Source organism: Vombatus ursinus, unplaced genomic scaffold (genome assembly GCF_900497805.2).
Source record: "Vombatus ursinus unplaced genomic scaffold, bare-nosed wombat genome assembly UNPS02014799.1, whole genome shotgun sequence".
Lineage (NCBI taxonomy): Eukaryota > Metazoa > Chordata > Mammalia > Diprotodontia > Vombatidae > Vombatus > Vombatus ursinus.
In genome coordinates, this window is record NW_020954577.1 from 33,669,009 (window position 1) to 33,683,653 (window position 14,645).

Consider the following 14,645-nt stretch of genomic DNA (forward strand, 5'->3'; position numbering starts at 1 on the left):
TGACGTGGTTGCCCTTTAGGGTTTGGGAGTGGGTATTGACCAAGGCTGGGGAATCTGTGGCCTGGAAGCCACAGACCTTCTAAGTCCTTGAGTGTAGCCTTTCCACTGAGTCCATGTTTTACAGAATAAATCCTTTTATTAAGGGGATTTTTTCTGTGAAGTTGGGATTTATTCAAAAGGCTGCACTTGAGGATCTAGAGGGCCACATGTGGCCTTGAGGCCACAGATTCCCCACCCTGGTTGACGATCAGGGAAAGTTCTTCTATATGTAAGTACCTAGAAGAACCATAAAATGTTGTCATCAGTGACTGATCCACCACACATAGCTAATATAAATACTATCAGACAAAGGGACAGAGATGGTATTTATGGCAACCAACAGCAGCATATGCTACCTATGCAACTGCAAAATCACTCAATAGACAATATAGAAATTCAGAAGAGAAAACAACAGATACCCTAAAATTTCTTTGGTTTTTGGATGCATGCCTAGAATTTGGGGGACTAACCAAGAAAATAACAGGCAGAATAACTCACATTAGTCATTGTTGACTAACATTTTATTCATTCTTTAAAAGTTCCAAGGTACTTTCTTTACAATAACCCCATGAGCTAGGTTGTATGTATGTATGTATGATTGTTCCCATTTTGCATTTGGGGAAAAACAGGCACCGAGAGATTAATGACTTGTCCATGGTCCTGTAGATAGTAGTAAATAGCGATGTCAGGTTTGAATCTGAGGCCCCCGACTATAAGGCCAGTCTTCTTTCCACTATACCCCTCTACTCTAAACTTATCTGGACCTCAATTTATCCAAATGTAAAAATGGAACAATGGTGCTATGCCACCAGTTGAAATGCTCATATGGAGTCATCTCCATGAAATAGAAACCACTGTAATCTTCTAGAAAAGACAGAAACTTGAGTGGTGTTGGTGGCATCACAAGGTGACTTCTAGGGTATTCCAAAGAAATTCTCTTTTTCATGAAGCCAAACTGACCTCAAATAGAATAAGGAATGGAAAATCAGCCTCCCTTCCCCCCCCCAAAAAAAACAACCTCTTCTGCAGCCTTTCCAGAAGGACCTGTGCCCAACTTTGATTACATTCGGCAGCCACCCCCAGTAGACTTTTCTCCAGCAATCCTTTCTTGCTAATTTGTAAAACAACAAATTCAGAAAGGACTGAAAAGTAAAACTAAGTCATGATCTCTCTCCTGAATTTCATTTTCAGGTTACCGACGTGACTCATAGGCATCTCAAACTCAACTTGTTCAAAATGAAACTCATTATCTTACCTTGTTCCCCTCCCCCCCACCCAATTGATGCCTCTTGCACATTTGTCTTTATATGTTAAGGGCAGCACCCTCCATCTCATCTCCCAGGTTCCCGACTGTGGAGTCACCCATAGTTCCTTGACAGTTGTGTCTTATGACTTTCATCTCCACCCATCTTTTACATCCATCCATCACCCTGAAATTAACTTGTTTTTATTTTGTATCCATTCTGTTTATGCTTATCTGTTTACAGTCTGTTTTCCCTTGTCATAACGCCAGTTTCTAGAGGTTAGGGAGTATGTTATCTCTGTCTTCATGTTCTCTAGAACCTGACACACACCTTGGAACATTTCAGATCCTTAATTAATGCTTGCAGATTGATTAATTAATTGATTGATTGAAAATTTGTGACAGGTGAGGTAGACTGCAACTTGAGGAAATCCAGAAACACACCCCCTGCGGGACCTTTGGTTATTGGTAGATCGTGTAATACTAAAAGTTCACTGACTGAATTATATGTCAAATGCTTTGTGATCATTTCCAGAGCTACTTAATAAAGTAGTTAGATGGGAAATTGGCTCTCTGTTTATTTGACCAGAATTTTTTTTCTTCTGCATCTTGGACTAGAAATTATGTTAGATTGTATATGGATTTTGTATGTTGTGTGTGTGTGTGTGTGTTTTGGGGAGGGGTCCAAAAAGATTTTCAGTTAAAATATTTATTAATAGAATATAAGATCCTTGAGGGAGGGAATTGTTTCTTTTGACTTAGTATTCCCAAGACCTGACAAAGTGCCTGGCACATAGTAGGTTCTTAAATGCCATTGGAATGGATTGAATTGGAAAAAATTAAAGCAACTAGAAAGTGGCATGACACTGGGAGGTGGGGGGCAAACAAACTCTGGAGTCTACCCTGCTCTCCTATCTACTACCTGTATCACCTTCTACAAAAGGTAGATGGTATAGTGAATGCAGTGTGTCAAATTCAAATAGTAGCAGAGGCCACTAATTCATACATCAGAATCCCTGTGAATGACATATCAACTTAGAAAACCACATATTGTATCGTACTCTTATTTACTTTGTTAAATATATCCTGATTACTTTTTAATCTGGTTTGGGTTGCATTTGGAAGTGTTGCAGCCCATGTGGTTGACACCTCTGGTGCAGTGGATAAAAAGCTGGTCTTGGGGCCAGGAAGACGTTGGTTCAAATCTTTCCTCTAATTAATACTGGCTATGTGACCCTGAGCAAGTCATTTAACCTCTCAATGCTTTAGAAGTTCTCTAAGACTATTAGTTACAGAGAAAGTTTCCACCTCTAAAAATTCTTTGTATCAGTGAACTCCCAGATCCAATCTTGACATTAGGTAAATCATTTAGTCTTTCTGAGTCTCAGGCTTAGACTAGATAGTCTTCTCAGGTCTTTTCTAAGCCTATCTCCTGTGAAAAAAAAAATTACACTCAAAGCTTTGAAAAAAAAAAAAGGTTGTTGGTTTTTGCCCATCAGAAATGGGGAGGATGACTTCTTTCTTCTTACTTCTTTCCCCTAACATTTTATCACACTGTATTTTTCCTTTCAAAATTTCCCCTTTGGGGGCAGTTAGGTGGTACAGGGGATATAGCCCCAGCCCTGAAGTCAGGAAGACTTGAGTTCAAATCCAACCTCAGACATATACACTTACTAGTTATGAGACTCTGGGCAAGTCACTTAACCCCAATTGCCTCACCCAAAAAAAGAAAAAAGGAATTATTTCTGTGTGACTCTGGACAAGTCATTTAACCCCGATTGCCTCACCAAAGAATCAAAAACAACACAAAAAAAATTTCTCCTTGGCCTTCCTACTCCTCCCCACTGGCAGGGTTTTTGGGGGGTTTTGGAGTTTTTTTTAACCCATTGAGCACTCTTAATGGAGCTGGGCTGCTCAGGGATTTTTTTCATTCTTTCATGTCATTTCCCTGATTTAAAAGATCTGAACAGGTCTAGCTAATTATAACAAACATTAAGAGGGACTCAGAGAACATTTTTATCATGAGCCTGCTTGAGTTACTCTTCTACCTGCCCCCACTCCCTTCCCTCTCTATGTTCTCCACGATCCATCTCTTTTGCCCATTCCTTTTTTTCTCTCCATTCTCTCCTCTTCTTGCCCCTGCTTTATTCTCTTTTATTTCTTCCCAGAACCTTTCTCACAGCTATTTTCCTTCTTCTTCTGTAGATCCATTCAAAACTGATCTTGCTCCATTGAATTTAAGATGCACTTAATTGCTTTAGGAACCAAATCCCAGTTCTCCCTTATGAAGAAGTGTGGCCCTAGACAAGTCACCTCATGTGTCCAGGCCTCAGTTTTCTCATCTGTACCATACGGGGGAAGGGGGTTGGACTAGATAGCTATTGAAATCACTTCCAATTCTGGAGCTATGATCCCACCAAGTCCTCCTTGATACAGTGTGTGATCATAATTCTCTATTTGTCTACATCTATTTCAGATAAAGAGATATGCAGACCAACAGATGATATGTGTATTATATGTATATATATAGAAAGAGATACATAGATGTCTATGTATTTGTATGCATCTATTTGTATGTATGTTTGCATATATGTGTGTATGTATAAGTATGTTCGTGGGGGGAAAACTATAAAGAAGAGGACGTGGCAGGGCAGAAATTATAACCCTAATCCACAGAAGCTGCAGACTGTTCAGTTCAGCCCAAACCAAACACTCAGCAGTGAAACATCCTTTGAATCCAGTGGAAGGAAGAAAATATAAACCACCTTCATCCTTTTTAGCACCCTAGTTTCAGTATTTTTTCTAGTTTGGAAGTTGCAGTCAATTCACCAGCTGTTTATTGAGTCCCTGTGATGTGCAAGGCAATGCGTGAGCCCCAGTGAGAAACAGGAAAAAGCATAAGCTCTGACCTTGCCCTCTCATTTTTGATATTTTTGATGACATATATGTGACTGTACATACCTATCTTAGATTTGTGAGGACTAATGATAGATCAAGAGAGATTACCCACAAATCCCAAGAAAGTGCTACATTATGAAGTCCATGTCTAGCGTTCAAACAAAACTAAAAGCATATGTATCTTCAAAGCTCTTTACCTCTTCCTTAAAGATGAGCCAAACTGACCCTGGTGGAAAACAGAAGCAGAATAAATGTTAGGATGGTCAGCATGAGATAGAATTTATGGAAAGACAAAATCAATTTTGGGCCAGGCAATTCATTTCCCAGCCAGAAAGCACACCTGCCCCTCTCCTTTTCTGGCCTCTTGCTTTAGCAGCAGGAAAAATAAGCCCTGGGCTGCCCTGTTATAAGCCTATGAGGAATCAGAACCAGTCAAATAAAAATTAGACAATGAACTTCAGGGCATTTTCATAAATTCTGCCTTTCATTTCTATTTAATTTTTGTTTATCTTTTATGGAAATATGTCTTTGCCTTGGACATACAGTGGGGAACAGAGAACAAGTATAACAGTTCCAGGCATCTATTTGTGTCCTTCGGGTCTGCTAACCAGACTCCTTACCCCTTACTCTCCTCCACATACTCTAAGATCCAGTAACATTGGCCTCCATGCAGTTCCTCAGACAAGACATTCCATTTCTCAACTCCAGAAATTTTCAATGACTGTCTTCAAGCCTGAAATTCTCCCCGTCTTCATCTCGACCTCCTGGATTCCCCATATTCCTAGAAGTCCAAACTAAAATCCTACCTTCTACAAGAAGCCTTTTCTGGTTGCTCTTAATGTTAGTTCTCTCCTGTTGACTATCTGAATTTATCCTGTATGTATCTTATTTGTACATAGCTTTTTTCATGTTATCTCCCTCATTCAGTCATGAACTTCCAGAAAGCAAGGGCTATTTTACCTTTTTTGCATCCCCAGCACTTAGCACAGCGTCTGGGACATAATAGGAATTTAATAAATACTTGCTGACTGACTAATAGAGAGGTAAGAAATAAAAAGATGTTAAAGAAGATAATCTGAAGACCTTGTAACAAATTTGCTGGGGGAAATAGCATTATTTAGGACTCAATGATTCTTGACGGTTCTGAAAACTGTATATTAAATAGAAATTGTATAGCTATAGTGGGAAACATTGGTTCAAGATTTGTACAAAATGAGGCAAAGTGAAGGAAGCAAAACCAAAAGGATAATACAGGTGATAACCACAATAATGGGCAAAAAAACCCCAACATTTAAAAGCATTAGTGTGGCATGGTAGAAAGGTTGCTGGAATTGGAGTCAGGAAAGACTTACCTTTAAATCCCACCTCAGACATTCATTGACTGTACAATCCTAACCAAATCATATAATCTCTCTATGTCTCAGTTTCCTCTTCTATTAAAGTAAGTGGTTGGGTTCTATGGCTTCTAAGTTCCCTTCCAGTCCTAAATCTATGAACTCTGAATTCAGATTGAATGCAATTGCCAAGCTTGGTTCCAGAAGACCAGTGATGAAACATTTCCCTACTCTCAGTAGAGAGGTATATAGTTACAGAAATCATACAGGCCATCAAATGCAGTCATTGTGAGGGTTTGTTTTGCTCAATTTCCTTATTCCAGGGGAATCATCAACATGCACTATACTGGGAAGAAACAATGCTGAAAAAGATGAAAAGCATCAATAAAGCACTTTGACAGTGATTTTCAATGTGTGATTTGTAGATAAGGAAACAACTAGCTTTCCTCTAATATAAAGAAGACTATGGTCTCCCTCATTCAAGCAGCATTAGTTCCAGATGATATACATCAAGGAAGTCTTGATGACATTAGAAAAGTATAATTTTGCCGTATTTTATCAAGCAATCAACAAGAATTTGGTAACAGGGACAAACCCTAACTCAAGGAACACATGTAAGGGAGTGGCAGCCTAGGAAGAGAGCTTGGGTCTGAGCCTAGGAGGCTGGGAGAGTATGGGTATGAAATTGATACATAGGCCAGTTGATGGTATACCTTTTCCAAAAGTCATATTGGTACTGATCTGAATATTGTGCCAAGTGTGATAGGACAGGTGGGTGGATGGATGGGAAGTGAAATATTGTCTCGGTTAGCTAGATATGGTAAGTGGGCTAGATAAATTGTCACTAATTACCCCCTAATCAAAACAACTCAGCCCTATGAGAGGCATTCCGAAACTGAGTCTCTTAGGAACCGGAGGCCTGGTTTCTAGAAGTATGGTCTGGTCCAGATGATATCGATCCAGGTGAGGAGAAATGGTTGGGAGGATGGCAAGATGGCTTGCATACTAGACTGGATGGAATGGCACAATGGATAGATCACTAGACCTGGAGTCAAGAAGACCTGAGTTAAAATCCAGCCTCAAATATTTAATGAGAGTGTGACCCTGGGAAAGTCATTTAACCTCTATGTACCTCAGTTTCCTCATCTGTAAAGTAGAGATAATAATAGTATCTTCCTCCAAGGGTTGTTATGAGAATGATACAAGATAATATTAGCTATTGATTTGTGTTATAGTTATTGGAATACATGCCATCCCCCTTACTATATCTTTAACTCTTAGATTGTATTGTTTCCCCAAGACCTAGAACAATACCTTGCATACAGTAGGCATTTAATAAATATCATTATAATTAAATTGAAGTTTACTTATTGACTACTTTCATACTTTTTATTTTCAACCTTACATTTAAATCATTTGATACATAAGCCCTAATTCACTCTCTCTGAATCAAATTCACTCTCTCTGCTCCAAAGATTGAGTTAGCTCCTTAGCATTTCAGGCACAGCTATTTGTTTATTTAATTGTCATTTAATGGATAGAAAATTAGCTCAACTTATTAGTAAAAGAATAAGGTATGGAATATGATAGAACAGATTCCTGAGAGCAGGGGCTATTTTTGCCCTTTGTTATATCCCTAAAAATACATTTTTGCTTTCTTTAAACAAAGCAAATTATTGAATGAATGACAGACTACAAAAAATTGTGTACTGTCTATTTCCAATTCATAATTACATTTGCCTTTTAAATATCAAGCCACATCCTTTCAAAGTAAACTGATCTATAAGGAAGCTTCCATTAGAAGACATCAGAATAGAATCCAATAAAATTTTGTAGAACCGAATATTAGCTCCTTGAGGACAGAGGCTGTATCACTATTTTTTGTCTTTGCATCCCAAATAGCCACCATAGTACCTTGGAAATTATTAAATAGATACTTCTTAAATGTTTATTGAATTATATGTAATTCTCTGTGGTAGAAAAACCAATTTTTAAAATTGGTCAATTAGGACTACTTTTATTATAGTAATAACTAATTAAACTAATCCACTGTTATTACAATCAGGGTGGCAGGGCAGCTGATCTGAAAGAAAGGTAGGGGAGCAGCTCATGCCAGTAACCCTCATAAAAGATAAGATCATCAGCCTCTCACACTCAGAAGGAAAGTAGCCAAAACAATCATACTGAGCTAAACCTTCTGGGCTGAGGCTCCAAAGCTGGCCCTTCTGCTGGGACTGCGGAATTGAGCATGATGACAGTATATTGACAGAGAAAGAATGCCAGGCGAGACCCCCTTATGTCCCAGCCATTCTGGCAAGTATGTTTCTATTTTTGTGTTTCTTGCTCTTTTGTGGTGTGTGTGTGTATGTGTGTGTGGGGTGTGTGTGTGTCTGTGTGTGTGTGTGTGTGTGTGTGTGTGTGTGTGTCCCTGAGATCTTAGCCATAGAGTACACCAAAGGTCTGGAATAGGGAAGACTCAGTCACAAAATAAAGGACAGCTTTGTCCTTGACAATACCTTCTTCCTAAGCCCTTCTTGATTCCTGTAAGACAGAGGTTGCAGAACCATGACAAAACTGTCGGAGAAAACAGCCATTAAAATTGCCATTTTGTTTTCAAATTGCCCCTTCCCATGTTTAATGGACAGGGATAGATGCAGTCTAAGTTACACCCAGACCACTGAGTACAGACTAAAAGTCACATCTGTCTTAATGACTCCATACAAAGTGCAATGGGAGGCGGAAGAGATGAAAAATACCCTCCTTTATTTCCCAGTTGTTCAGCTATGCTTAAGTGAAAAATCACTCTCATTAGGGCACTAGGCATGTATCTCCAGAACTGGAAGCGACCCTAGAAGCCATTGAGTGCCTATTCTACATATGTGGAAACTGAGATTCAAAAAAGTCAAGTGAGCTGCCCCACATCACAGAGACAGTAAGTGTCTAAAGGTAGAACTTGACCCTGGGTCTTCCTGACTCCAGGTCCAATGTTCCATTTGCTTTACTATATGGCCTTTCTATTCTATTCTATTTCTAATTTTTGTAATCTCTTACTTATAAGTTGAGGCAAAGGGGTCCTCCCTAGTAATAGTTACCATTTATTTAGCGTTTTAAGGCTTTCAAAGTGCTTTCCAAATATTGCCTCATTTTGTCTTCACAATAACTCTGGGAGGTGGGTGCTATTATTATCCCCATTTTACAGATGAGGAAACTCAGGCAGATGGAGGTTAAGTGAGTTGCCAGAGTCAGACAGCTAGTAAATGTGTAAGGCTAGATGTGAATTCAATTCTTCTGACTCCAGGTCCAGCACTCTAACCATTCTGCCACCTAGTTGCCATGGTGTGACTCTTTCAATATAAAACCCAAATCTCACAGTGGGGATCTTGAGGAACTGTTCTAATATTATCCCTCTTATAAGGAATTTAGTCTCAGTATCAGATCAGCCTCCATAAGAGTCTTCTTCCTACTTTAGCATGAAAATGATCTAGCTTCTAGAAAGGTAGATGAATGGAGTGTGAACTCTTGTCGGTCTTACCAAGCAGGGAAAATCCTCAAGTGTGGACCTAGTGATGAAGCGTGTGTCTGTCATCCAGGGACCAGCCTAGGGAAGTACAAAAAGCTCATTACCAGAAGGTTGGCCACCAGATAAGGAATTTTTGGCCAAGACAATGTACAAAACAGGGAGACGGAAGGAGGTACAATCTGCTTCATTGGACAATGTCCCCACACCGACAAAAACAAATCCTTCAAAGTATCAAAGTACATTGATGGAAATCTTTGGCCTGAAGCGAAATGATTCATCTGGTCACGTCTTTCTTCCCAAGACTCTTTTTCTCTTTGTACAAATACACACAAAAAATTGATGATTTGATACAAAGAGATTTGGTGTTGCCATAATGTTCAGTCCCCTCTAATACCAGAGCCGAAAGGGAACAGTACTCTTGGTTAAAAAAAAATGACTCTCTTGTCTTTACACTACCAAGATTCCCACTAGGATTGATGAAAATAAATGAAACTATAAGTTTGCAAAAGTACACATAGTGGGCAACTGAGACACAAACTCCATTTCTAGTAAAAATATGAGATTTTCTGACTCACTTCATTTTATTCAACTTCACAGCCCATTCTTTGGGTTTGTAAATGAATCTGCACAACAGAAGGTGAAGTAGACATTTGACAATTAGCTCATAACAAACAAATTGTCATTTTTAGTAATTAATGTTGCTCAAATGAAGCAGATAATTATAATCTCAAAGAGTGATATTGAAATCTTCCATTTCCATGCCTCTCCACAAGTTATCCTGAATTCCTAGAATACTCTCCCTTCTTAGTGCTGCCCCTTAGAATCCTGAGTTCCCCTTGAGATTCAACTATACAGGAAGCCTTCCCTGATCCCACTAGTTGTTAGACTCTCTTAAGATTATCTGGCATTTACTTGTCTGTCTAAACATCATTTCATAGGATCATTTAATTAAAACAAAAAGATAAGAATCTATCTAATCCAACCCCCCCTTCATCATACAGATGAGGAACTGAGGTCCAGAGAAGTTAAAGGACTTGACTAAGGTCACATAACTGACAGAGTTGGGATTTGAACTCAGGACCTCTAATTATAAATCCAGTGTTCTCTCCCATGTACCATGTTTTGTTTGGTTTTTCCCCACCATGCCACTGTAGCATGATGGTTCCTACATATTTCCCCTAATCTCCAGTAGAGTGTAAGCTCTACAAGAGCAATGACCATTTTTCGTTTTGTTTTTGTATCTCCAGCACCTCGAATGCTGCCTGGCATATATAGTAGGCACTTTTTAGTAGGCAGCTAGGCGGCCAGTGGATAGAAAATGGGATGGAGTCAGGAAGGCCTGAGTTCAAATCCAGCCTCAGACATTTGTTAGCTGTGTGACCTTGAGCAAGTCACTTAACTTCTGTTTGCCTCAGTTTTCTCATCTGTTAAATGGGGATAGTTCTAGCAGCTACCTCCTATGCTTTTGTGGGATAAAATGAGATGATATCTGTAAAGTGCTTTAGAAACTTTAATGTTATTTATTACATATGATACATAAATTATATTTTATATAATCTAAATGTTATGTTTATATTATAAATGTCATAATTTATATGTAAATGTTATTAATAACTATTCATTGAATTTAAATGGTTTGCCAAGCCCACCAATAATTCCTAACCCCATTGGTTTTTAGTATGGTATATAGCAGAAAGAGCAATGGAACGGCAGTCAGAGGATCTCAGTCTGCATCACAGCCCAACTCCCTGAGGGACTTTGGACAATAATTTGATTAGATTGGAGGCATCCTGAGGTCCTTCTGACTCTAAATCCTATGACCTGTGATCCCTCTAGGAATAAGACTTGCACAGCGTATTTTTCTAGGTCGGTGTGAGGAAAGCCCTTTGAAAAGGCAAATGTCTATTTGAACAGAGCCCATAGCCCTGATTCACTTCCTATTTTTCAGATTGTCTTTTTAATGGCTCCAACGTTTGCTTCCCTCCCCTAATAGGGAGTGAACTCGAAGATCAACCGCCTATGTTTTCCATTCTCCATTCTTTTGTCATAAATCCCATCCTCTCCTGACTTCAAACGTCATCTCCCCATCCAGAATAAACTCTCTTAACATGTATTCCAACATTTCTCAATGCAAGCTGGACAGCTCCCCTTGGACCGCCTCCAGCCAGCATCTTGTGTTGGATGCAACACTTTTGAAGGGCCGCTAGATGGCGCAGTAGAGAGAGTGCTGGATCTGGCGTCAGGAAGACCTAAGTTCAAATACAGCCTCAGACACTAGGTGTGTAGGAAGTCATTTAACTGCTGTTTGCCTCAGTTTCCTCATCTGTAAACTAGGGATAGTAATAGCACCTATCTCTCAGGGTTGCTGTGAGGATCAAATGAAATAATATTTGTAAAGTACTTTCAGTTTGCAAACCCGAAAGTCCTAGCTGCTATTGTTGTTATTATTATTGTGAAATTGAATAAGAACAATAAATAATAGAATTGGGGCCTGAACCTGTAATTTCTTTGGTATAGCCATCTTCTAGATGAGGCAACTCTCCGCAATGTATGATGAGACAGGGGTGGGAAACCTTCAGCAACCCTTTGTCTAAAGTGCAGCCCTTTGACTAAAACGAAATTTCACAGAACAAATCCCCTTAATAAAAGGATTCGGTCTGTAAAACTTGGACTCAGTCAAAAGACTGAACCCAGGGCCTTAGAGGGCCACATGTGGCCGCGAGGCTGAAGATTCCCTACCCCTGGTGAGACAACTGAAATGCTAAGTGTTTTGCACACACAACTAGTATATGTCAAGGGCAGAACTTGAACCCAGAGCTTCCTGCTCTGAAATCAGCCTTCTATCCATCTGGCCATGCTGCCTTTGGAGAAATAATGAATAATCACAGCTGACCTTTCTATAGCTCATTAAAGTTCCCAAAGCACTTTAGATTCACCATTGTGTTTGATACTCACAACAACCGTGTAAAGGTAGGTGTGATTATTATCCCCACTGTACAGATGACAGAACTGAGCCTCACAGTAGCATCCTCAGAATAGTAGGATTTGTCCTGCACTGATGGGGTAAGGCTGGCATTTCTATTGCTCTGGCCTAACCCATGAATGCCTTTCGGATCCTTTTGATTGCTCTGGAGGCGGGTGTCTAAGCATCTGCACAAAAGGCCCAGCTGAACTGATGCTCTGGCCCCTGGAGGAATCCGCCACCACTGAACTTCAGGCAGAGCTCAGCTCATTGACTTTCACTTTTTATTGTGTGTTCCCAGAAAGTCTGCTTAGCTCGGCAGCTTTTCTCATCTTCTCCTTTACTAGGGAGACTTAGGGGGATGAAATGAAAGGGGATAATACACCCATTCTCTTGAATAATTAATTACTCCCCAAAATATAGTCGGGCTGACAGAAGCTTAGCTGAACTCAGGCCTCCTATTGTCTTTAAGCTTTGTTGCCTGCTCCTGTTTGGACCCTAAAGTAGGTTCTTTTGACTTTCATCATAGATTTTCTGGAGTCTGTCGATTGGAAGATTTCTTTTTTTAAACCATGAGCTTCCCTGTACAATTCTCCCTTTCAAAGGGGAACCTAGGGAGTGTTTTTTTAATCTCGCTTCAGAAGATTTTTGCTTTTAGCATGTTATTTTTACTCCCAAGTTTGGTCATTCACATAGCCATAAGATCTGGGTCCTCCACAAAAGATGATGTGTTTAAAAAATGGCTTCTTTAATAATAATCCCTGAACTTACAGAATTGGGTAGGAACATGGTCCTCAAGAAAAAATTTAAGTATCTTTTCTTTCTTTCTTCTTTTCATCTTGAGGCAGCTAAATGTCAGAGTGGATAGAGCACTAGACTTGGAGTAAGGGAGACCTGAGTTTGAATCCTGTACCTTTGTGGCCCTAAGCAAGTCATTTGATAGCTTCTGGCCTCAGTTTACTCATCTGCAAAATGGAGATAATAATATCTACCTCCAAGATTTTTGTATCATATCAGATAAAATAGGTGTTATGTGAATATCAGCTATTATTGCTCTCTGAAGAAAGTATATGGCAGCCTCAGTTTCACAATTTGAGAGACATTGTCTGATCTCATCGCACTTTATATGTCTATTATTTATGTAATCTTCATAAAGAGGCACTCTAGTGAAATGGATAGAGAGTTGGAACTGGAGTCAGGAAGATCTGGGTTCAAATTCTACCTTTAACTCTCACAAGCTGTGTGATTATGGGCAAGTCAATTAACCTCTCTGAGCCACTAGTAATGCTTTAAAACTTGGAAGGCTATATAGTGCAGGAGACAGAGTCCTGGATTTGGAATCAGGGAACTTAGTTTCTAGTTCTGCTATCTATATGACCTTAAATCTTCCAGTTACTTTAAATTCTGGCTCTTCTCCTTCCTACCTATGTGGCCTGTCACAACCTTTCTAGGCCTCAGTTTCCTCATCTGTAAAATAGAGGGTTGGATTGCATGACCTGCAAGGTTCCTTCTAGCTCTAATTTTAGGATCCTAAGATCCTATTTTGCATGAAGTTCTAGACAGGTTATGATTGGCATGGATGGAGGGACTTCTCATACAAACAAAACCACTAATAATCCATGTAGCAATGGATGTACCAGATGTAATCAAATTAATTTGGATTCTGTTTATCTGTGCACAACTCATCTCTCTGCTCTAGATTTTAGCCCTTTGAGGCAAATACCAGGTTTTGTTTGTCTTTGTGTCTCTCCCCAACCCTAATTTTCCATCCTAGCTTCACACAGCTAGCAAAATGTGTTGACAATGGTAAGTGTTATCACAGCAAGGCTTTGGAGTCAAGCAACTCAGGAAACTCAGGTTTAAGTCACAGCTTAATCATTTACTAGTTTTGTGATGAGCAAACATGAGGTTTTTTCCCTTAATTTTCATACAATATGATGAAGGTATAATGGAAAGAGTGTGTGAGTTGGCTTCGGAGGGCCTGGGTTCAAATGCTGCCTGCCACTCACTATCTGGAGGACCTGGGACATGTGATTTCACATCTCTGGGCCTCGTTTTCCTCATCTGGGCATAGATGGCTTCTGAATACCCTTGAAGCTCTAATAGGTTTTCTAAGGTCCTTTCCAGCTCTGACATTCTTCTCTGGTTCTTTTCAGTCTCAGGTATATTTGAAGATGACAAGACAATGATGTTTCCAGATAGAGGCCTCTGTGGTCTCTTTCAGGTCTAGATTTATGATGCCAAGTATGAGGAAAAGAGTGGATAGTGGACATCAAAAAGACCATTTTTAAACCTCTTCTTTATTCTAATAAATGTTTCCAATTTATGTGTGGCTTGATGAATGAGGAAATTTGAGCTATTTGTTAGGATCTAGGGATCGGGAAAATTTTGGAGAAAATGACATGGGACAATGGACTTTTGCCAAAAGCTTGAGTATCAGTCAGGCTTAATATGTTTTTTGTACTTTCCATCCCCTATTTTTAAGTCTCCTTCATTGATTCTCTACACAGCCTGTAATGAAAGGGAGTTAGACAGCAGACCCAAGGTCTGTGTGGGTGCCCTGTCCTTAATGATCAAACCCCAGGAACTGTTCTTAGCAAGGTTATTCAAGTAGCTTCTAGTTTTATTCTGATCACTTTAAAAATCAAA